The sequence below is a fragment of the Nelumbo nucifera genome, chromosome 3 (assembly GCF_055504915.1).
Source record: "Nelumbo nucifera cultivar China Antique chromosome 3, China Antique-T2T, whole genome shotgun sequence".
NCBI classification, from domain to species: domain Eukaryota; kingdom Viridiplantae; phylum Streptophyta; class Magnoliopsida; order Proteales; family Nelumbonaceae; genus Nelumbo; species Nelumbo nucifera.
In genome coordinates this window covers 64,996,417-65,021,231 of record NC_142651.1, presented here as the reverse complement: position 1 = coordinate 65,021,231, position 24,815 = coordinate 64,996,417, and the positions used below count along the sequence as shown (strand labels likewise).

Here is a 24,815-nt window from a genome sequence, read left to right as displayed (position 1 = left end):
TTCTCTCCCATTCAAAAATCTGCGCATCCTCCAACAAATCCCCTTCCCCATAAAATCAGCAAACTCTCCAAGAAATCCTCTTTACAAATCTTCTCTCCCATTCGAAAATCTAGCACATCCTCCAACAAATCCCCTTCCCCAAAAAATCAACAAACAAACTGAAAGTTCCTAACCCTCACCATTGCCTTGTTCTGTACTTCTCTTTTGTGTATTCTTTGAAGAGTCAAAATGGCAACTGGAGTTGAGAAATCTTGCCGCTGCAACATTATTTCACAAAGTTTAGTACTAATATCTTTGCATAGGCAAAATGGTGAATGAACAAGTTGGAGAAACCTCTTCTGTTGCAACATTCTTTACAAAGTTCAGTATTATTAACAGCTTTTCAGCAAAGATCGATGTCCACATTGAGGTCGATTTTGTCTAAGATGCGGTTGATGTTAACGACCTGGCATGGATGACGAGGAGCATTAGCGGCAATGGTAGATCAATCGACCAACTAAGGTCAGATTCCGACTTGTTCTTTTTGCTTTCTCTTCTATAAAGTTTCTAGTGTTTGTAGCTTTTATGATTTCTTCTTTTGCTTAATCTTTACTATGGGAATGATTGCCAAATTTAGGTTCAGATTTATCAAAATTGTAGCTACCATATTTTGATTCTAAGTAATATTTTTGTGTTTTAATTCACAAACAGAAATAGGTAGCTTGTTTTTAGGGTTTGGAACAACGAGATTTTGCTTCAAGTGCTTATCTTTTATTTATCCCCAATTTCTTTATTTTTATTAGAATTAGAATTTTGTGTTTTAAGACAAATCTAAACAGTTGAATTCGAATCGGTCGAATATTTGATTATTCACTCGAATTCAAATTCAGTTACTGATTTTAAGTATTTGACGGATATCTAATCGAATTCAAATATTTGTTTATGCAATCAAATTCGAATTCAAATATATCTTGATTCTCTTCAAATTCAATTCGTTTACACCTCTAAAGTTAAGACTAAGCCAACTTAAGGCTAGCAGCTAATATACCCAACGGGTGGGGGTATTAGTGGGATTATCTTCACTAACTGAGTCAATGCTAACATACATTTTATAATCTTTCAACATGGTTAGAGCAGATGCAATAATGGAAGATGGTTAGGTTGCTTAAAGTTAAACAACTTATTTCGTGCTTTCCAAAAATGCCACAACTTCTATTTCCTTAAAAAGTGAATAACAAATCGCTAGAGTTGGAAATTGAAATCAAATGATGCAACCATTCAAATAATGAACTAGTAACATTAGTAATGCTCTAGTGATTCCTCCATGTCAGTGCAAAGTGGGCATGAGGAATCCATTCGTTGACTTCTCCTAGCTACAGCTTCTCGAACAGGAAGCGATTTTGAAAGAAATCTCCACATGAATGATGGTAGCACTCGTAGGGGTAGAAGCTTGAATTACCATAATTTCTTCTGAGGTGTGTAGGCCACAATAGAAGAGCTTGATCCTGACTCCTTAATCGATGGAAATGGATCGGATAGGATTCAAATAAGGGTATATTCAAATTCAATTCGATACACTATAGATCTGATTCAAAGATCCCATCAGATCTTATAAATACTGATTTCAATTGGAATCTGATCAGGATGTCAGATATCTGAATATGATCCAATCCGATTTCATTAAAAAAATAAATTATTAAAAGAAAAAAAAATATAACAATTTAAATAAAAAAACAAAAAATACAAGTATTTTTCAACTATTTTTATCATATATATACACATTTTTTTATAAAAAATTATAAAAATACAATATAAATAACATTATATATATCCAATCTGATAGGGGGTTGATCCGAATTCAATCTGATCTGAAGATGCGAAATAAGCTCCAAACAAACTGATTTGGTGGTAAACTTGCCTCTTGGGGTAAGAATCCAATGGATGGCATCATCATCAATAGGAGAATATTTCTGTAATGGGATTTTCAAGATCTGATTAGTCACAAATGGATAAAAAAGTTTAGCAATTTTAACATGACCCCAAGTTCTATTATCAAACCTAATGAGAGAATTCACCATAATTGTAGTGGAAGAGTCCAATTGAGAGGTTGGCCTATAACTATGAATAGTGGGAATCTACGGATCGAAATAAGCATTCACACTAGATCCATCCCCAATCATCCAACAAATGCCTTGTGCAAGAATATGTCTACAATTCAATATCGATACATCTGGTTCAGAGAGGCCAGTTTAAGATCCGTCCACCCTTTTGAATCGGTCAAAACCCTGATACACCCTTTGTAGCGTATTGAGAAGCTCATGAGACAATACGTATCGGCTGATATGGACCGATACATGTCAATATTTTGAACTTTGTTTGAATCACTAGTAGTCAGCTTAACATCCCAAAAGTTTTTATGGACATATTTGACATGAAGAATGCACACACACAATCTATCTGATTGGGATAAAAAGTGTTAATGAATTTTAGCAATAAGAGCTTGGTTAACTAGAGAGAACTTTCAAATCCCAAGCATCTACAAGACTTGGGAAGCATACAATCTGTCCAAGCTTTTAGATACACTAGTAATTAAGCACGTGAGAATTTTTTTCTTCATATTAATTACTTGAATTTTAGATACATCATAGTTAAGATACAAATTGAAAATTAACAAATGTAACAATATGATAAAAACTAAATTTAAATGCTTGTTGTAAATATGTACGTGGATTGCATGTGAAAATTTTAAATTATAATAACACTTATCATCACCATCATCATCATCATCATTATTATTATTATTATTATTAATTGCACGTAGCAATGTCAAATAATAATAATAATAATAATAAAACTATATTTATGGGCCTTACTAATAATAATATATCATATATTCACAATACCTAGTTAAGTGTGGTCATTTTCTCTGTTAGTCAACAAAATGATAAATCATTTTCCTTGATTCCCCTTCCAAATAAGGATTGAAAGATAGCAATCAACACTGGAAAATTGTGTACATCAAATAAGAAAAATGCGGGCATCATATCACTTTAAGCCATATAAAACAGAGAAGGCAGTGACACTCTTTGTTGAATTAAAGTAAGAATTGGACAAGGGAAGAGATTCCAACACTATCTAAAGATTCATTATTTGGCCCTTAGATATGTAGATGAAAAATGCAGATTCCAACTTTGTAGATAGGTATGGTTTTTATTGCCAAGAATAAGTGGAGGTACAGTACATACCTGTTCATATCTAGAAATATGACTTGATAAGAAAAAACAAGAACTGAAGGTTGCTCTTGAAATGTGCAAGTACCTATTCATGTTTAATTATTTTTCTGTTTGGACAAATGAGATTGAAGCATAACCTAGGCTGTCCTTGCCTTGAAGTATAAAGAGATTTCCAACTTATCACCAGATGGATGCAGGATGTAAAGGATCCATGAACTCTTTGTTATATTATAAGGGAAGCTAGATTTTGGCTTATAGTGTAAACATCCCATTCATATGAGCAAAAAGATCAGAAAGATAGTGACTTTGTTTTGGTGTCTTGGTTATTCCAGTATGAGAGTTCTATGTGTATTCATTTCCCTCAAATGTCAATAGAACTCTCATAATTTGTAGCATAACCATTGTGTATGTAATAAAGAACTTGTAAGGCAAGCAATGTGAGGAATCGAGGGAAAAGAACATTCTACCCATACACACTTCATTTGACAAGGAGGGATAGTGAACCGACGAGATTAGTTTACTATATCCGAAAATATTAGATTATTTATTCCTCCGGCATGGAAGCGTCTTCTTTGAGGGTGAGGTTACATTTGAAGGCTACAAATAGGAAGCTTTCTTTCAACATGTGCTGTTCTCAAGTCTGTTTGGGTCCCCGCCCCGGCCCATATCAACCGTTAAAGGCTTGATATGTGGAACGTATAAAACTAGTCAGTGTTTCTTATCGTCTGAATTGGATTGATACAGGCCCATATGATATCTGTATCGACCAATGCATTATGAATTAATTACTCTCCCTCTCATTAGTCTTTCTTTTATTGCTAATCTTTCTAATTAGGGAAATTGTCCAAAGCCCACTATCATTTTTATGAATTCTCTTAAATTCATCATAACTTTTCAAAACGTCTAAAATTCACCGTATCAGTGAGATTTTATTTTCCAAACCTCACTATGTTCATTGACCCAAATTGTACATGTCAACCTAAATGCATGTTTCATGACTAAACTGCCCCTAAATGGTGAGTCGGCCTGTTAAACATTTGTTTTGACCGAAATGCCCTTAAGCGCCCAATCCCCTCTTACTTGCATGGATCTATTGGAATCTATGGAAGAGACTGGTACAAAGTCGGACACAAAAGCAAATCGGAGATGTTAGGAACCTAGAAATTTGCTGCAAAGCCTTGTTTGTCCTCCCCTGATTTAGCTCCTCTTGATGTTGATCCATCTCTTCCTCCTTACGAATCCAAAACCAACTATCTTTCCCCAGGACCTCAATTCCTTCATTATAGACCTAATCCTTGGATTGAGGTTTACCTGAAAAAGAAAGAGGGATGGAACAGAGTGAAGGTAAGCGACTCGAAGACGAGTTCACCTCTGAAAGTTGCTCAGATACTGAAAATGCTGAAGAATCTCAATCCACAGATTCGCAAAAGGAATCTGATGATTCTTCTTCGTAGATGGTACCCGATCCATAGTCTGGCCATCAGTCAAAACATTTGCACTGAAGTTATCAAAAATAGTTGGAACATAATCCTGTCAAGAGAAAGAAAAAGTTACACAGAGATAGGGACGAGGAGATGAAAACTGAAAGAGAAGAGAAGCTACCGTACACTCTTAATGCAAAACCAGAGAAAGCTATATTTTGGATAGATAGAGAGATAATAAGTAATCAAGTTACACAGGGAGAGGAGGAGATGTATCATGTACCAGCTGAGAAAGGCAAAGGCAACGAGCAAGACGAGTGCCTGAAACTCGACACCAGCATTGAGATTATAGAAAGCAGTGTAATGAGCATTTCCATTGCGAGATTCGGTGATGGGAAGCCATGTGTCCTACGGGTTCAGCTTGGTGAGGTGGCCCACCTCCTCCAGGTACCCTTTCATGTTAATGAGAACGCTCTTCATTGGTGTACCTATTAGTTTCAGGAACCTCAGCGATATCAGCGATGTTGGCGTCCAAGTAGTCGATGACTTCCCTTCCTTGGACACTGGCTTCGGAGATCTCTGCCCCGATGGAGTCAATATCTCCGGCATCGATACACGAGGTGTTGCCGGTATCGACACTAACTCCGTCTCCGCTCTCTCCTCCATTGATTTTGTAACTTTTTTTCCGGTACTCAAATAGTATTCCCTCCTTTTAATCACATAGCTGTGACGATGAAAGAGTCGCAATCAAGACTACCCTCTCTCTCTCTCTCCCGGGGGCGATGTGCTCTTTTTGTAGCAACAACAACAAGAGCAGGAATATGTGGCCTCAATCCATGAATTAATTACGGAGTTTCGTTTGTTTTTCCCTTGTCTACTCTTCTTTCTGTTTGTCTCTGCCCGATTCCTCACTTAGACATCATCAGTGGAGTCTGTGTTTTTGTGTATGTGAGTGCAAGAGAAAGAGAGCTATGAGGGGATTCAGAAGACAATAGATGGATAGAGAAAGGAAAGAGGGAAAGAGAAGAAGACATGTATATAAACTCAAATCAGAAGTGGGAAAAGGACGACCATGATGAGTCGCTATGGCAGGGACAATAAAAATGCACTGTCGAATTGTCTTATTTTTTAAATGAAAACACATCAGTTTTGTTTAAAAAAAATTCATGTTTTTGTGGTTTTTAAAATAAAAACAAATTTTGTACTTCAAATATTCTATGAGTTTTGGAACATGATATTAAATAACAAAATGAAACATTTTCTATGAAACAGAAAAATAAAAATTAGGAATTTGAGAACACATTTTTTTGGGAGAATGATGGTTCAGCCCAGGGTCAGAATATTTAGGCCCAAAGTACAGTTGGGGTAGGTGCCAGCTCAGAAATGATGCTAATTCATGGGCGGACATTGATGTATAGAGTGAGAATTTTTTATATTTTGAATGTTTATAGATCTGCAATGGAATTAAAAAATCTGCATTGGGCCTGTCCGTACTTTTCCGTTTTTTTTTTTTTCAGTTTTGGCAAAAAAAAAAAAGCATGGTAAGAATATGTTTTTTGTGTTTTTTGTTATAAGAATAAATTTATTTGCATAAAAAACAGATGATTTTAATTTGTTTTTGGAACTTGTGACAGAAACAATTCGGATAAACACCCCCTTCATGAACTTTCAAAGCGATTTGAGTTGGATGTTTGTCATATAAATGAATAGAAATTGAATCTATTTGATTGTTTCACATATTTCATTGGATATTGAATTCAATTGGGATATTTTTTATTCTTCATGAGATTGGATTCAGGTACTTTTGATTTATTTACAACCTTATATCATCAATTTTCTCCAGTTCAATCTCTTGCTTATGTTTTGCTTTTACAGGTAGTAAGTAGCAAGTGAACAATAATAATTAGGCTATATGTAATGTAGGTTCTTCGTGATTATTGATTAAGATGGAAATCCTCAAGTTGTTGGATCACTTGTATATATTCTTTAGGCTATTGTTTTGGTTTTGTTTTTCTTCTCTAAATCTTATGACTATAAAGCCTACTATTGTGGTTTGTTCTCACACATTGAACCTATTGTTGTAGTTGTTTTTTTCTTGACCAAATCTTAGGGCTATAAAGCTTACTGTTGTGGTCTGTCTATACATAGATTCATACCTAATAGGTAGAATATGTAGGAAAACCAAATCTGTCAACCCTATTAAAAGATCCCAACAGAATTATTTGTTAATGCTAAAAAGTATTTGTGGCCAACACTTCATATCTAGAAAACCTAAAAAGTCCATTATCTAAAGCTAGTTAGGGCCAAATAATGTAATTAATCACAAATTGTACACAAGGTCTTCTACTTTTCTTTTTGGATTAGGTCTTCTGTCTATATTTTGTAATTAATAAATTACAAATCTGTGATTTATATTAATAAATCACTAGGTCTTTTGTTTATATTTTGTGCAAATCTATGCCTCTATTCATGTACTCCTTTTTTCATTTTCTAATATCGCTCTTTCTAAAAATGAAAAAAAAAGAAAAGACAAAAAAAATTCCTAGACATACAAACCATCTTCAATAATTTGTTAGATGAATAAACAATTTTGTTCAAATAAGGTTCTATGATTTGGATACCCACTAGCTCGAGCTCTCTAACTTCTAGTTGCAAGAAGATAGCATGTCAAATACATACTACAAACTCTAGCACTGAACTATCAATCAACAAGTGGTTCCATCATAAGTATTAATCCACTTTTTTTTTTTCAATGAACTACTCAAATCCTTTCTTATATTCAATAAATTGTTTAAATTCTTGCTGAATCCATTTTTCCTTTAATCATTTGCATTAATCATTGTTTTAATGTTATGTGGGTCCAATCAATAGTAGTAATTATTAGGGCGGGATACTCTATAAAAAGACATAGGAAGTGGGTTTGAGTACTAGTAATCATATTTGGTGTCATCATAAGTATCTTGATGGTTAGATATTGAAAAATGTTCCAATGTAGCACGAGTCTAGAGTGGAGTTCAGATCAAGGGAAGTTTCCTAAGTGCATTTTGAAAAGTAATAAGAAGAATTTGTTATAAGTCTAGAGTTTGGCACTTGGGATGTTTTCCTTAAGGCGATATAACAAGTTCCACTTCTAGCTACAAGATACAACTAGCAAGGGCACGGGCGAGTTGTTACATGACTTGAGTATAGAATAATTTAAGGAAATAAAGCGAATTTCAATAATTTAGCTAATATAATAGCAATATGCCAATGGACCTAACCAAAACATTAAGGCTAATAGGATCTTCCCGTGAAGCTCTTATCAGTTCCTACTTCCTATCAATTACAAGGAGGCCCAGACTCCAAAGCATTTACCATTATAACATGGCCATTAAATTATCAAAGAGACGACGAAAATGGCACCAGAACTTGAAAGTAAAACAAGAACGAAAGAGAGCTTTTCACTGACTTCCATTACCAGGCAATACCTTGCAAGAATTAACCTCCGTGGGAAGAGACCACTAAGGATTATATTTCTCTCTCTGCACTGTAAGTTCAATGGTCAGAAAGTCTAGAAAATTAGAATATCTGCCACCACTTCTCTCTAAGCTTCTGAAACTGGTTTACATTGAAAATTCCTTGAGATGATTGTTTACTTTTATAAGGGTAGTATCTTCTGAATTCAAAGATTTTCCATTAAGTTCCATTTTATCTATAATTTCAGAACTCTTTAAATAATTTTCTAGATTGACCTTAATCTTCACTGGTTTCCCAAGCTTGGATTTATCTTCCATTCTTGCAATTTCAAGAGCCTTTACACCGACAGGGAAGCCTTGGCCATTCCAACACTCCAAGATTGTGCCAGAGCCTCTATGCAAGTTTTTCATTGGTAAAAGGCTGCAAACTGCCCAGCAGCCAAGCCTTGATCATCCTCAGATAAATGAACAATAGCAGTAGTTCTGCCACCATCTTCACCAGTTTCCATTATTAAACTACAATCATAAAAGCCAGGACCATGTCGAATCTGAAATTTGTACATCATCTAATTAAATTATCAATAATCATAATTACATTAGAAGCACACACGATCAGATTTATCTGATGTTAAATCTCATCAAGGCAGAATAAACATCATTACCAAGAGTAGAAAACCCATTGTATGCATTGACATAGTTTGCCTGTGGAAACTATTACCAAGAACTGGCAAGGTATGGAAAATAAGAAATAAAATTGGGAATTCCTACCTTGCGTCAGAGCTTATTAAACTGATCTGAAGGCAATCTAGCAAGCCATTTCAGGGATCCAACACGGAATCTGCGCCTTCTTTTGTCAAATGAATAATAATTTCTTGAGACAAATACAACATTATTTTTGACATCCTTTTCCACAACATACCTACATGCAACACAAAGCATTTTCTTGGGTAAAACCATTCATTAGATAATAAAAACTACGACCACCAAGTAAAAAGAATAATCTCAACATACAAGACTGGTAGGAGCATATTATTAACATTAATAGGATAGGATATAAGAAGTAAAAGGGAGGAGTTTTGGGGTGATTAAAATTACTAGACTTTGTTAATCAAAAACTACAAAGAATAACCACTGCATCCAAAAGGGAAGAAAACATACCAGAGTCCTCCAGGAAGGCGTAGACCTTGGCATTGATCAATAGTATAAAACCAAAACCCCCGGTGTTTCCCAAGAAAAGCCCCTGTTTCAGCTTCCAACAAGATGCCTTCCATCTCCCCAATGTGTCTTGCAATGAATTCACTGAACTTTATCTATAATCAATGCGTCATCAACTTCAGCACTAAGGTGAAAGAAATAAAGAATAATCTGACTTAATCTCCTACAAGCTATTAATTTCTGGAATTCCTATTCAGCCTTCTGTATGTAATTTATTAAGAGAATTTCTGTCCATATATGTTCAACTTAGCCCTTAAAGGTATTCACTTGGAATAAGGATTTAAATCTGTTTCATCACTGCCATCTAGGACTCCTTCAAAGATCTCTCTGAGAACCCTTGTTAGATCAGTTAATAGGTGCAGATGCTTGAGGTACAGCCTCAAGGTTCAGTCTCAGCTGTCTAATAAAAACAGAGATAGCGTATCGGGTGGAAGAACTGAAACAACCAAACTCCAACTTTCACAACTCTGCAGACAGAACAATATACTTAAATAGGTATTAGTTAAATAACGAAGTTTGGAGGGTGAATCTGATCTAAGAAAAAGCCACATTAATATCAATAGCCTGCAAAAATTTCCCTAGGAAACAACTCAAAGCAATAAAGAGGAAAAAAAAAATGACAACTGCAACTTTGCGGATTCCAAATGAAAAATAAAAATTGTTTAGTCAAGTCGTATACAAACATCAACGCCAAATGAAAATTGTTTGACCAATCAAAACTATAGCAGTGCAAATATTCGAGTGTAAATTCTGAGTTATTTTTGTTTCAAATTTTAGTTTATTTTGTTTGATTGCAGTACAAATGAAGTAAATTGTACTGCATACATTTATACTAATGTATAAATAAAACACAAAATAAAATGAAACCAGAATTTGCATTTTTTTTATTTGCAGTCCCATACATTTATACTAATGCAAATAAAAATTGCACTGCAACCAAACACAACCTTAAATTATTAATTAGTGGATATTAGATTATTAATGTTAATTATTATTATATATAAATATAATCAACTCAAAAGAATATAGTATATAACCGAAGTAGTTTGTATAAACAGTATAAATTACAAGGGGGCCTACTTACTATATGCAAATATCTTGGCCTTAACATGATGACTGAACCCATGGCCTTAATAGTTAGAGATCGTGCTTTTGTGCTTACCTTAGGAAACGGAGGTGGCTCAACTGCACATGCTTTTATAAGGTCAATGCAAAGAAACTTTACCAATGCATCAATCGAAGGCTTTGCTTTAAAAGATATTTCGCAACATCAGTGTCAGAATAACCCATAACCTGGAAAAAAGTTTAAATAAAGGTTCAGTTACGTCACAAGAAAATGTATAGGACCTGATTGATTCACAATCTCAAGAGCTAAAGTTAAGGTCATTGCATGGAAGTGCTAAGAAAATACATAGACTGATAGAGCAATTCGAGGGATGATTCGATATTTTATTTCACAATTGGAAAATGAGGAGACGCATTTCAAAGTATGTAACTTTTATCTCAAAGTTGTTACTCCTTGAAATACTCAAAACCATTAACTTCCTTGAATAGAAGATTTATTTTTTTCTTATTAGTGAGCCACTACAAGAACTGAGGAATAAACATAAAAAAGTTCGCCTTCTGAAAAGCTCGCTCGACTGTCTTACAATCTTAATTGCATTGTCCCTCGGAATCTTGTTCAACAAGCTGGAGAAAGGAGGTGCTAACATGAGAAACCACATGAAGAACTAACATGTATGAAGATAGTCTAGCTAATAGCTATACTAAAAATATATGCCAGCTGTCCATAAAAGTTCCACAACTGAAAGGTAGGGAAGAAAATTCCTCTGAAATAAGAAGCCCAAAAGACAATTTATTTTCCGAAACACTCAGAACCCAAATGATTGGTACGAAAAGGGGAAAAAAGGAGGGAAAGGCAAATATATCGTTCTTACCTCCAACCTATCCCCCTTCTCTACGATGTCAATTCGCAGAGTCCAACCTGCTTCCTGCTTCTTCAAATTATAGAAGGTATGACTGAGTATTCTATGTGTCCATTTTCTTAATTAACATAAGTAATTAAGAAAACCTTCTTACAGAAGGTATGACTCTGTATTGTCTTTTTGTACCCTTCTAGAAAACCTTCTTGGGAGAGATCTGGTCTTGTTTATTTTTGACTTGGTGGTATAGTTGATGAGCTAATTTTTCACAAACTTGACATTTGATGTAAGGTATGCTCTTAGTTCCAATCAGCATGATATACATTATGACATTTATTGTAAATAAATAAAGTACATATTTGATTCATGTTATTATGGTGTGTTTCTGTGTAATACCCTTAAATTGAACACATATGACACTCGTGTTAGTTTAGAATCATCACAGCCGTTGGATAGATCTTGGGAGATTTATCCTGCCAAGGCTAATACTGATGTACCACCAAGTTGGTTGGGGTGGCTTGTCTCAGCTGTTAGGGTGAGACCTGAGATACATGCAATGTGGGTTTTCTTGAAATCCTGAATAGGACCAAAATTCTAGTATTGCCCTCGACCTTTGAGATATATGGGCAAAACAAGAATGTTACACCTGACCCCTAGACTCGATTATGACACTATAATAGGTGTTGGATTGGGCTGCCTTTAATATGCCAATCAATGAGATTCTTACAAGGGGTCAAAACCTGGGTATGTTGGAACATTCCAAGAATTCATCTGAGTGGGTGATCATAGTGATAGGATCATCCCCTTTGTTGGACAAAGTGAATGATCGGGGACGCACTCTCTTTGATGGAAACCAAAACTGCCGGTAGTTGATTTCAACTGCTGAAATTTGGTTTTGCAAAATATATTTATATAGAGATATACTTATATATATTATGGTTTCAAAATGTTTGCAAAAGGTTTTAATTCCCGGGATCCATGTGAGTAGAGAGTGCAGCACTGCACCTTGCAGCTGAGGGAGAGGTCCTCTCTTGTTGGGCAGTGTTTGATCATTATGGGCTGAGAGGTTAAGTGTAAGACCATTGAGGGTTATACCTGATGGGCTAATCTTGCATCTGCCCATAGTCCTTGGGCCTTCATAAGATGGCTGGACCCAAGGACCATTTAGTGTAAATATTGGGCCCATTAAGAGCCCACAGTGATGGACTCAGGGGTTCACTATATTCAGTAGTGAATTCGGCCAGACCTTGTAACAGAGGCTAGGCTGAACCCATGTGGCTGATGTGTAGATCAATGATAGGGTCCCACGCCATACAAAGAGAGCCAAGCTAGCCAGCATTAAAGTGGAAGTGAGCCTGAAAGATTAATGGGCCTAAAAGCCCATTTCGAACTAGGTTAATTAGATTAATTAAATAGGGGCGGATCTGAAATTTGGATCAGCAGATAAGATAAGGGATTATCCTTATCCACTTAAAGAGACCAGATCCAAATAAAGATTTGGACCAAAGGAACTCCTAATTTGATTAGGAAGGCTGATCTTTATCTGTAGATAAGATAAGGGATTATCCTTATCACTTAAAGAGTCCAGATCCAAATAAAAGATTTGGATCAAGAAACTCCTAATGAAATTAGGAAATGGTCTCTTTAAGGCTATAAACAAGAGAGCAGGGTGAAACTTGAATTCACACTCACTCAATACAGAGAGAAGACAACTCAGTTAGATTGATCTTGCCTTCAACTCTTTTTCTTCCTGCTCTTGCCACCCTACCCTATTCGATATCCAGTTCTTGGATTTGATCAAGATTCGATCTTGATATTGTTTATTGGCAGAAGAAACAATTTAGAAGTCCTGCTCATTATCCCATTCGATTCTTGTTGAAGAATCACTAGTTCTTAGTGAAGAACTACCTGTTGACCCTACCTCATCCTAAGCTGTGTCATATTCAGTGGAGGGAGGATTTGGTACACTCTTTGGGCGTGAACACTTACGTTGGGAGGAGCATTCTTGCATGGATTCCGTATCAGGTATATCCCTTCCTAATTTTGGTTTCAAATTTGGTCCGGTTTAGTTACAAGAACGGACATTAAAAATGCAGTTTTCTAAATTAGGAATAGGATTCCTAGATGGGAGTAAAGAAATTTTTGAAAATTCGCCCAACCTTCCTATAGGGTTCGGCCATCCATATGATGGATCTCCAATCCCTTCAGTGGTATCAGAGCCAGGTTCAAGTCTTGAACCAAATTAGAACAGATTTGAATCTGCGCAAATGGGCAGAAGGCGTTATACCCGATTTGCGTAGTTAGCATTTTTTCTGGGAATTGGTTCCCAGATTATGGGCGTTTTTTCAAGGTTCGGCCAGTGTTTTGTGAATGTTTCTTGAATTTTTGGGCTACACATGTGATGGAGATCGAATCTTTATGGTGCCTAGAATGGCACACCCTGCGATTTATTTTCTATTCAATTTTGGTCTGTAAATAATTTTTTTTTTATTTTTAGATAAATTGTATAGGAATTCGATGTGATGTAATAATAGAAAAATTAGGTTTTTCTATTTTATTTCGATCTAGAGATTGTTGAAGCATGCAACAGAGGGGAGGAAGATTTCGCGATCTGCGATTTTGTGGATTTCGATTCTACAATTTGCGATTAACTGTTCTTTGCAGGTTTGTACGATACCCTAGAAAATCACAGTGCAGCCCTCTGATTTTAGTTTCTTGATAATCTGATTATCTTGAATTAATTTATTATCAGATCATTATTCTTGAATTAAATGTTGAACTGGACACCAAAACTTGGGCCGATTTACACCAGATTTGGTCCAAACTGGTTGGACTGAATTGTTGGTTCAATGGGGTTGGCTTTAATATGATAAACTTGAATTCGACCCACTTCAAGCTTTAGCTACATGGGTCGAACTGCTTTTTGCAGTACAACCCATGTACCTAGATAATGTTATATTATAACATTATGGGCTCTATTGGGCTGATACTGATTTAATCTAATTAATTAAGGATTTTACAGATATTTTAGTTGATTGGATCAATTTGTTTCATGCATGTGATGTATGGATGTGTGATGTGCTACGTAAATGGGCCATAAGTACTTGGCCCATGATGATTTTGATAGTGGCTCTTTCGCACACCATGGCTTAATGCATATTATTGCCATGGTGTCCATAAGATCATTGGATGATTTCCCCATTTGGTGGGCCCCACATTAGCTTCCTCCCCAAGAGGAACCGTGCGAAACCCTAGTAGTTTAGGGCCCATTTAAATCTGGCTTTGAGAAAGTCAGTGGGAGCTACTTCAGTTTGACCTAAATAAAACTAGGGCATAATATTCCGTTCGCTCCACTAAAATATGAGTGCATGTGATAGGGAGATTCATATGATGAACTCTCTAAAGGCCTTCCACCATTAGCATGAAGATGGGTCCTTCAGTAATGAGGAGATGCACCATAAAATTGGGCTATCCATTTGTTGTTGGATCTGTTGGATTGTTTCATAAGATGATAGGGGCGTCATAGATCGATGTGGGAAGGGCGTATCCTAAAATGGAAGACTCTCTCACGGTACCTTGGCATTCACGAATATGATGGGTAAGCACTCACTAGGCAGAAAGGTTTAACCTAAAATGGCAATGAACCTTGTCTGACAGAGGCCAAAGGGAAAGCTCATGAGATGAGTGGATGTGATCTTTCATAGAAGGTGGTGGGGTTATGCAGCTGAAACAATTAGCTCCATGCACCTTATGTGATTTCCCGCATTTCCAGAGACATAGTTCACAGTCTCCGTCACTGAGATAGGAGGGAAATCTCAGAGATGAACAAATGGAAATGGAACATAGATTAAAAGCCATATCTATGTAGATAACATGAATCAAATAAGGTTGTGGACTAATATTTGCTTTGCCTTTTATCAGAAATGGCAAATGGACAATTCACCAAGTTGTTGGACGACTATAACTTTAAGGGCCCAAATTACGCTGACTGGTATTGTAAACTTATGCTGGTTCTGACGTCCGAGAAATTGGACAAGGTTTCTAAGAACCATGTTCTGGATCGTTCGGGTGATAGGGCTTCTGAGGCCCATAGGAGGGAATATCAAGAATTGGAAGAGAAAAACTCTCTTTGCCTGATGCTATATCATAACCTCCTTAGACAATCAAATACAACAATAGTTCGATCAGATCGAACTGTCCAAGGATATCTTGGATAGTCTAAGGACAATGTATGATGAGCATAATCGTTCTACTCGTCAGAAGGTCCTAAAGCAGTTTATGACCACACAAATGTCCAAGAACCAGCTAGTTCATGACCATTGTCTTATGATGATGGGGTACATCAATGAACTGGAGGCTCTTGGATCTGGGCTAGATCATGTCACCAAAGTTGATGCCATCCTGAACTCTTTGTCTCTTTCCTTCAATCAGTTCATAATGAATTACAATATGAACAAGCTAAATGTTAGCCTTCAGGAACTCAACAATATGTTGTAGAGGGCCAAAGAACTGATAAAGTAGGATGAGCCCATTTCCATGCTTGTTGAAGGTGGCACATCGGGCAAGAAGAAGAGGAAGGCAAAGAAGAAACCTTAGAAGAAAACTAGCAAGCCTAAAAAGCAGAGAAAGGACAAGGCATTAGATCTGTCACTTTTGCAAACAGACCAGCCACTGGAAGAGGAACTGTCCTCAGTACCTAGAGACCAAGAAACAAGGTAATTTCGAATCATTTGTCATAGAAACCAATATGTTTGTGACTTCTGCTTCCTGGTGTATTGACTTCGGGGCATCTACTCATGCATATAATACATTGTAGGGGTTCACGACAAGTAGAAGACTGAGTGACGGTGAAGTGATTCTTTACTTGGAGACTTCTACAAATGTTGTAGCTACAGCCATAGGAACTGTAGAATTGTATTTCAGAGAAGGAATAATTACATTAAAAGTTTGTCTTTATGTACCCAAATTGAGAAGAAATTTGATTTCTGTTTCAAACCTGTGTGCGGATGGTTAGTCTGTTCTCTTTAGTAATGTGATTACTATCAAAACGAATAACAAATTTCTCGCATATGGAGAACTTGAGAATGGTCTCTATGTTCTCCATCATTCTCTGGAAACAAATATTAACCGAAACTACATTGGATAATAACCCCAAAAAAAGAACCCGTGATACAGTTAATCCCATGTGCCTATGACATTACCGACTTGGCCACATTAACATAGATTGTATCACAAAGTTGGTAAAAGATGATCCTTTGGATTTTCTAACTGTAGAAGATCTTCCAACCTGTGAACCTTGCCTTTAGGGTAAGATGACGAAGCGGCCATTTACTGGTAAGCCTAAAAGATCTACATGCACACTTGACCTTATACATACTGATGTATGTGGTCCCTTGAAAGTTAGGACACGTAACCAATACGTTTATTTTATAACAATTACCGATGATCACTCTTGGTATGATTACGTGTACCTAATGAGACACAAGTCTGAATCATTTGAAAAGTTCAAAGAGTTCAGGCAAAAGGTCGAGAAACAGTTGGGGAGACACATTAAAGCCCTTCGATCAGATCGAGGAGGCGAATATCTCTCTGACGAATTCAATGGCTACTTAAAGGAAAATGGAATAGTATCACAACTAGCTCCTCCTGCTACACTACAGTTAAACAGTGTGTTAGAGAGGAGGAACCGAACTTTATTGGATATGGTCCGATCACTTCTCGTACACTCGGAATTACCCACATCCTTTTGGGGTTATGCATTGAAGACTACGATATACGTGCTGAACCAGGTTCCAACCATATCCATTCCGAATACTCCCTATGAGCTTTGGACCAGTAAGAAACCAAGTGTAAAACACTTGAAGATTTGGGGTTGTCCGACACATGTTAAAAGAACAAGTGCTGACAAATTGGAATCTAAAACCAGTCGTTGTCTATTTGTACGTTACCCTAAAAGGCTCTATAAGGTATTTATTCTATGACCCAGGAGAACAGAATGTGTTCTGTAGTCGAAATGCCCATTTCTTGGAGGAATATTACATCCTGAACAATCATCATTAGGAATTTGTTCTTAATGAGGAGAGCTCAGGAGTAGTGGGAGATGTCCCATAAGCTCTAGTTAATAACCAACATAGGAGATCTACCCAGGCATCCAGGCCTCCAGTTCGTTATGGCTATGACCAAGAAAGTTACTTGGTGGATGCCACGACCAGTGAGGAGGATCCCGTGACTTATACGGAAGCTATGTTGGACATAGATTCTTTGAAGTGGGTAGATGCCATGAGAACTGAGATGGACTCAATGAAGACCAATGGAATTTGGACTCTGGTAGATCCGCCCCTGGGGTAAAAGCAATTGGTTGCAAATGGATCTATAAGAGGAAGAAGGGTCCCGATGGTAAGGTCGAGACCGACAAGGCTCGTCTTATGGCGAAAGGGTACACTCAAAAAGATGGAATCGATTATGAGGAAACCTTTTCGCCCGTGGCCATGCTTAAATCCATTAGGATCTTGCTAGCTGTAGCAGCATACCCTGACTACGAGATTTGGCAAATGGATGTCAAAACCGCGTTACTGAATGGAGAGCTTACTGAAGATATCTATATGCAGCAACCACAAGGTTTTATAGGTGTAGGTCAGGAACACAAGGTATGTAAACTTAATCGATCCATATATGGACTTAAGCAAGCTTCTAGGACCTGCAACATCCGGTTTGACTCTATTGTCAAACAGTTTGACTTTGAGCAGAATCCGGATAAGCCCTATGTTTACAGGAAGACCAGTGAGGATAAGGTTATGTTATTGCTTCTGTATGTAGACGACATTCTAATCATTGAGAATGATATAAGAATGTTGACTACGATGAAAGTATGGCTTTCGTAGCAATTCTTCATGAAAGATCTTGGAGAAGCCTCTTATATCTTGGGACTTCGACTCTATAGATATAGATCGAAGAGGATAATAGGATTATCCCAATTTACTTATATTGACAAAATAGTCAAGAGATACAGTATGGAGAACTCCAAGAAATTAAATGTTCCTTTTAGGCATGGAGTCACTCTCTCCAAGGGTATGTCTCCCAAGACACCTGAGGAGATTGAGGGCATGAAGGAAGTTCCCTATGCCTCTGCCGTAGGGAGCATCATGTATGCCATGCTGTGCACTCAGTCAGACATTGCTCAGGCCGTGAGTGTGGTAAGTAGATACCAATCTTACCTAGGACAAGAGCATTGAACCGCTGTAAAAAACATACTGAAATACCTTCGAAGGACAAAAGAGTTTTGTTTGGTATTCGATTGTAGTTCACTACAGATTGTCGGGTATATTGATACCGACTGCTAGCCAGATCCAGATGGTAGAATGCCTACATCTAGTTACATCTTCACGATGGGGTCCTGAGTAGTAAGAATAACAGTCCACAACCCAAGCCAAACATATTCCCATAAGTGAGGCTGCCTGATGAATGAAGGTGTTCATTCTAGAATTTAGAATTCAGCACATCACTCATTCCACTATTGTGTGACAACATTGGATCTATGGGATATTGATGTTAAAAGGTAGCATCAACGGAGAATGTGGCAGACCCATTGACTAAGCCACTCACACAGAAAGTGTTTGAGAAAAATGTGGAAAGTCTGGGACTCCGGCTTATACCCGATTGGACCTAAATGCAACTGGGAGATGTTAGATAGTGTATGCCCTTAGCTCCAATCAGCATGATGTACATTATGACAATTATTGAAAATAAAGTACATATTTGATTCATGTTATTATGGTGTGTTTCTGTGTAATACCCTTAAACTGGACACATATGAGACTCATGTTAGTTTAGAATCTTCACAGCCGTTGGATAGATTTGGGGAGATTTATCCTACCAAGGCTGACACTGATGTACCACCAAGTTGGTTGGGGTGGCTTGTCTCAGCTGCCAGGGTGAGACCTGAGGTACATCCAGTGTGGGTTTTCTTGAAACCCTGAACCGACCAAAATTCCAGTATTGCCCTAGACCTTGGATATAGATGGGCAAAACCGGAATGTTACACCTGACCTTTGATAGGCCAATCCATGAGATCCTTACAGGGGTCAAAACCTGGGTATGCTGGAACAGTCCGAGAATTCATCTAAGTGAGTGATCATAGTGACAGGATCAACCCCTTTGTCGGACAAAGTGGATGATCGGGGATGCACTCTCTCTGATGGAATCCTAAACTGCCGACAGTTGATTTCAAACGTTGAAATTTGGTTTTGCAAAATATATTTATATAGATATATACTTATATATATTATGGTTTCAAAATGTTTGCAAAATGTTTTAATTCCCGGGATCCATGTAGTAGAGAGTGTAGCACTGCACCTTGCAGCCAAGGGAGAGGTCCTCTCTTGTCAGATAGTGTTTGATCATTATGGGCTGAGAGGTTAACTATAAGACCATTGAGGGTTATACCTAATGGGCTAATCTTGCATCTGCTCACAGTCCTTGGGCCTTCATAAGATGGGTGGACCCGATGACCATTTAGTATAAATGTTCGGCCCATTAAGATCCCACAGTGATGGACTCAGGGGTTCACTGTATTCAGTAGTGAATTCAGCCAGGCCTTGTAACAGAGGCTAGGCTGAACCCATGTGGCTGATGTGTAGATCAATGATAGGGTCCCACGCCATACAAAGAGAGTCAAGCTAGCCAGCATTAAAGTGGAAGTGATCCTAAAAGATTAATGGGCTTAAAAGCCCATTTCGAATTGGGTTAATTAGATTAATTAAATAGGGGCGGATCTGGGATTTGGATCAATAGATAAGATAAGGGATTATACTTATCCACTTAAAGAGTCCAGATCCAAATAAAGATTTGGATCAAAAGAACTCCTAATTTGATTCGGAAGGTTGATCTTTATCTGCAGATAAGATAAGGGATTATATTTATCACTTAAAGAGTCTAGATCCAAATAAAAGATTTGGATTAGGAAACTCCTAATGAGATTAGGAAATTGTCTCTTTAAGTTTATAAATAAGAAAGCAGGGCGAACCTTGAATTCACACTCACTCAATATAGAGAGAAGACAACTCAGTTAGACTGATCTTGCCTTCAACTCTTTTTCTTCCTGCTCTTGCCGCCCTACCCTGTTCGATCTCCACTTCTTGGATTTGATCAAGACTCGATCTTGATATTGTTTCTTGGCAGAAGAAACAATTTAGAAGTCGTACTCACTATCCCATTCAATTCTTGCTGAAGAATCACTAGTTCTTAGAGAAGAACTACCTACTGATCCTGCCTCATCCTAAGCTGTGTCATCTTCAGTGGAGGGAGGATTTGGTACTCTTTGGGTGTGAACACCTACGTTGGGAGGAGCATTCTTGTGTGGATTCCGTATCAGGTAAATCCCTCTGTAATTTTGGTTTTAGATTTGGTCTGGTTTGGTTACAAGAACGAACCTTGAAAATGCAATTTTATAAATTGGGAATAGGATTCCCGGATGGGAGTAAGGAAATTTTTGAAATTTTGCCCAACCTTCTTGTAGGGTTCGGCCATCCATATGATGGATCTCCCATCCCTTCATAGCTGATGAAACAACTTTTCACAAACTTGACATTTGATGTAAGGTATGTCTTCTTTTCTGGCAACTGATATTGGTTTCTTAGCAGAATGAGAGATGGGCAGCCATGACGATATTAGCAGTGCTGCTAGCAAAAAATTGAAGATGGATTATGTCTTCGTTTTTTTGCTATTCTCCTCCACTCCCTTGCCTCTATGCGCCACGCAATGCCGCCTCCAACCATGGCAACTCATTCTCTGCCTTGGCTCCCCAGACCGCTCCGTCCACTCTAGCCTTGCCTCACCCATTTTGTATTACCCCTATAATAAAGGTGAAATGCTGCAAGTTATTATGGATGCTTTGCAAGTGAAAGAAATAAAAAATACACAGAGAGAGATGGGAAGAGAGAGAGCGAGAGCGAGAAAGGGTTTCAAAGCAAAGATGGAAGCTCATTTGTGAGAAACCTACACAAAGAAGTAGAAATGTGCTTGCTTTTATACATAAGTTTGAGTCAGACCTAGAATTGGTGCCATCATCCTATGCACCGACTGCTGGTGGTGGTCTTGACACACTGCGGCCATGGCAATTGCCGCCATTTACTGTTGATGATGATGTTGCAACGTGACCGGTACAAACGGCAAGAAGTGATCAGATGCCGGCCACGTTGGATACAAGAAGTGAAGTGGAACAGGAACACTGACAAACAAATGATCCATTGCTGGATTAACAGGAGGTAACCCCACCTTCACTAGTCATTGCATCCTCTTTAGGTAAAGTCGGTACTTCTGGAAAGGAAGAGAGAGAAGAAGAAGAAGGGAGTGGACGGTGCAGAAGAGAGAGGGGAAGAAAGTGGGAATACGAAAGAGAAAAAACTGAGTAGATGGTGTGAGAGAAGAGAGAGGGGAAGAAAGTGGGAACATGGAAGAGAAAAAATGGAGCAGATGGCACCATGGCGGGAGAGCGAAGTGTGTAGACACGCTTATCATACATGCAAAATGGAGGGAGAGAGAAGTGGTGAGAGGAGAGAGACACTTGTATGTCATGCAATTGTAAAGTTATAATCTATAGTACTAAATAGTAAGATTCCATTTTGCGAAAGGGGAGAGCACCCCTTTCGTTGCAATATATATAAGATTACAAATGATAATATTGACTATCAAGGTTAAAGTGATTATAAAATGGGCAACTAGCAGAGGAGTCCTGCTTTGCAAGGGCTGGAATGGAATTGTAACATTTCTATTTGTTACATTAAAAAAGATAATGGTTTTTAATAAGAAACTTTCAATTATAAGTATTCAAGTCTTGAAACTCATATAAAGACTTAAAAGAGATCGTCATGTGTTCGTTTTTTAAATTTTGCTTCAACAAAGCATCTCATATAAAATAACACGATCATAGCATCTCATATATAGTGATAGTTTTGAGATATACTTCATAGTTGTCTTTTGTTTCACATCGAGAATTCCTAGTTGACCTAGATGGTAAGACCGTTTGGCCCAAGAACTATCCAGGCAATCGATTCCGTTCCAGTCCCTGGCAAAAAATTGTTGAATCAATCAACAACCCGTTGACCCGAGCAGTCAAACCGTCGACCTATTCAACGGTTTCGACAGTTCTTTATTTTTAATTATTTTTGTTTAATTTTTAATTTTTGTTGTCAAAATGGCCCATCCATTTGAATCGGATGTTCAAACCGTCAACTTGGAAATTGGTGGCTAGAACGGTTCCGTTTCCGGGTCATTTTTTTCAGATGTCAATAATTAGATAAAATAACTTTGTAGTCATAGTCATGGGAAGGGTGCACATTGCAAGGGATTCCAAAACCTTGAAAGATAAATCCAAAGTGACCTTAAACAAAAAAAAAAAAAAAAAAAAAAAATTGGTAGTAAATCCACCAAACTATAAAAACCAAGAAAAAAAATAAAAAACTCGAGTCCAGAGTTCCGCTTTGGAACGATCGGTCTTGTAAGAAAATAAAAAAAAATATATATTGCACAAGACAACCCAAAGGAAAAACAAAAGGAAAGAAATAAAATGGTGGTAAACCCTAGACCATTTTGGAGGATCTTGAAGAAAAAGACCAAACACACACACAAAAAAAAGAAAAAAACAAAAGCAGAAAATGAAAAAAAATGGAACATATTGCACACGCTCGAATAAAGCCCATAGTAGAAGAAACCTTTGAATAGTGAAAATCAAAAAGCATAAAAAAACATGGTTTTCGAACCGCTTTTGACCTAGTCGAACAAACATTTCGGCCCGGGAACCGTCTAGGCAACCGGTTCCGTTTTACCCCAATCCCGATCCTTGGCAAAAATCCGTTGAATCAATCAACAACCTATTGACCCGTCGACCTGTTCAATGGTTTTTGGCCATTTTTTTATTTTTTAATTTTTGTTGTCAAAGTGGGTCGTTCGTTCGAATTGGATGGTTGAACCATCAACCAGAAAACCGGTGGCCCGTGTCGATATTTAGAACCTTAAAGCAATTCATTAAGCTAAGTGCAAATAGCATTTTTTAACTAATATTATGTAACAATCTTCAAAGCACAAAACCCAAAAACTTAAACCAAAGAAATTCAATAAGCAAGAAGACAAACATTATTTTTGCTGATTTTTGTTAACATTATTTATTAAATAATTAATTATTAACAACATTTATCAATAATAGTAAGTAATTATAATATTTTATTAAATAATCAGTAATGATATTTTAATAATATTATTTAGTTATTTTTAATATAACTAATTATTAAATTTATGAATAGGATTTATTAACAATATTCATTAAACTAATAATTACCAAATTAAATTAAATTAACAGTATTTAATCAGTAATAATAATTTTAATATTTTGTTAACAGTCAGTAATTATAATATTTTATTAAATAATCAATAACAATACTTTTACTAAATACTGTTAATTATTAAAATACTGTTAACTGTTAATAAATACTGTATTTATGAAAATACTATAATTATTGAAAATATAGTTAATTAGTACTGTTAATTAATAGTATTAAAATACTGAAATTATTATTATTATTTACTTTTTTATTATTTAAAATATATTGTGCACATTTCCAACTGACCCGTACTGTGTACAGGTCCAAATGAACCGTAATGAGTACGGGTTTGGATCAGCTAGACACGACTATTCATATTCGGGTTTTTTGAAAATGGGACATCGTAGACCTGTTTTCGTCGTCTTCTTCGCCCGAAATGTTATACGGGTCATGGGAGGATGCAATCTTAATGGTAGATGTGTTTACACGGCATCTCGCGGGCCTCTGATCCAAGCTCAAAGGGTTCCTTGCAGACAACACAGTGGGATGCTCACAGCGCCACCACCATCTCAATAGTCGGCATCGCCTCAACGGCAGCCTTCGACGCCAGAGGATGCTCACAGCGCCCAACCCCGTTTATCTCGACCTGAGCGAGCTGATCAAGAAGACGATCAAAGCCTGACCCCATCAAGAAATCTGACACTTGCGAGCTGGGGTCGAAGGCCGGAACCCGCGCCATAAAGTGTAATAATGACCATGCATTTTGATGCCTATGTGCATGGTGCGTTCCACATGTGGTACATATGCATATTTTAACCTATACCTTTGGCAAATCCAGAAAATAACATGAAGTCAAGCTCTGCATCTTATTTACTACACTTGTTTTTTACAACTCAGATAAACAAGTGCAAACTTGTTTTATCATTTGCACTACCTTCAATCAAACATGACAAGTGTAAATGCCAATGGAAAACTAAACTAGATTTGTATTCCCAAGCATTTGCAGTAGTATAAATATGATTTGCATTGCAACCAAAAACAGCCTATGTGTTTTAATGATAACAAGTTCATTTAGAGTACTAATGTTTGTGAAAAGACAAATATATTTGCAGCTATATCAGGACAAACCTCAAATGAACTATAAAGACTTGATAACAAATTCATTGAGATCAATACTAATGATCTAAGGCATAGAGGATCATCTATATGAAATGATGGTTTGAAGTCTCTCCAAGGAAGAAAGTATACTACCATGCAACAATCTCTAGAGTTTTTA

At 37.0% G+C, this 24,815-nt stretch overlaps 1 pseudogene; it reads right to left on the bottom strand.

The window, feature by feature from the left end:
- Positions 1-10,016: 10,016 nt before the first annotated feature.
- Positions 10,017-21,062, bottom strand: LOC148801280 (uncharacterized; annotated as a pseudogene).
- Positions 21,063-24,815: the final 3,753 nt, after the last annotated feature.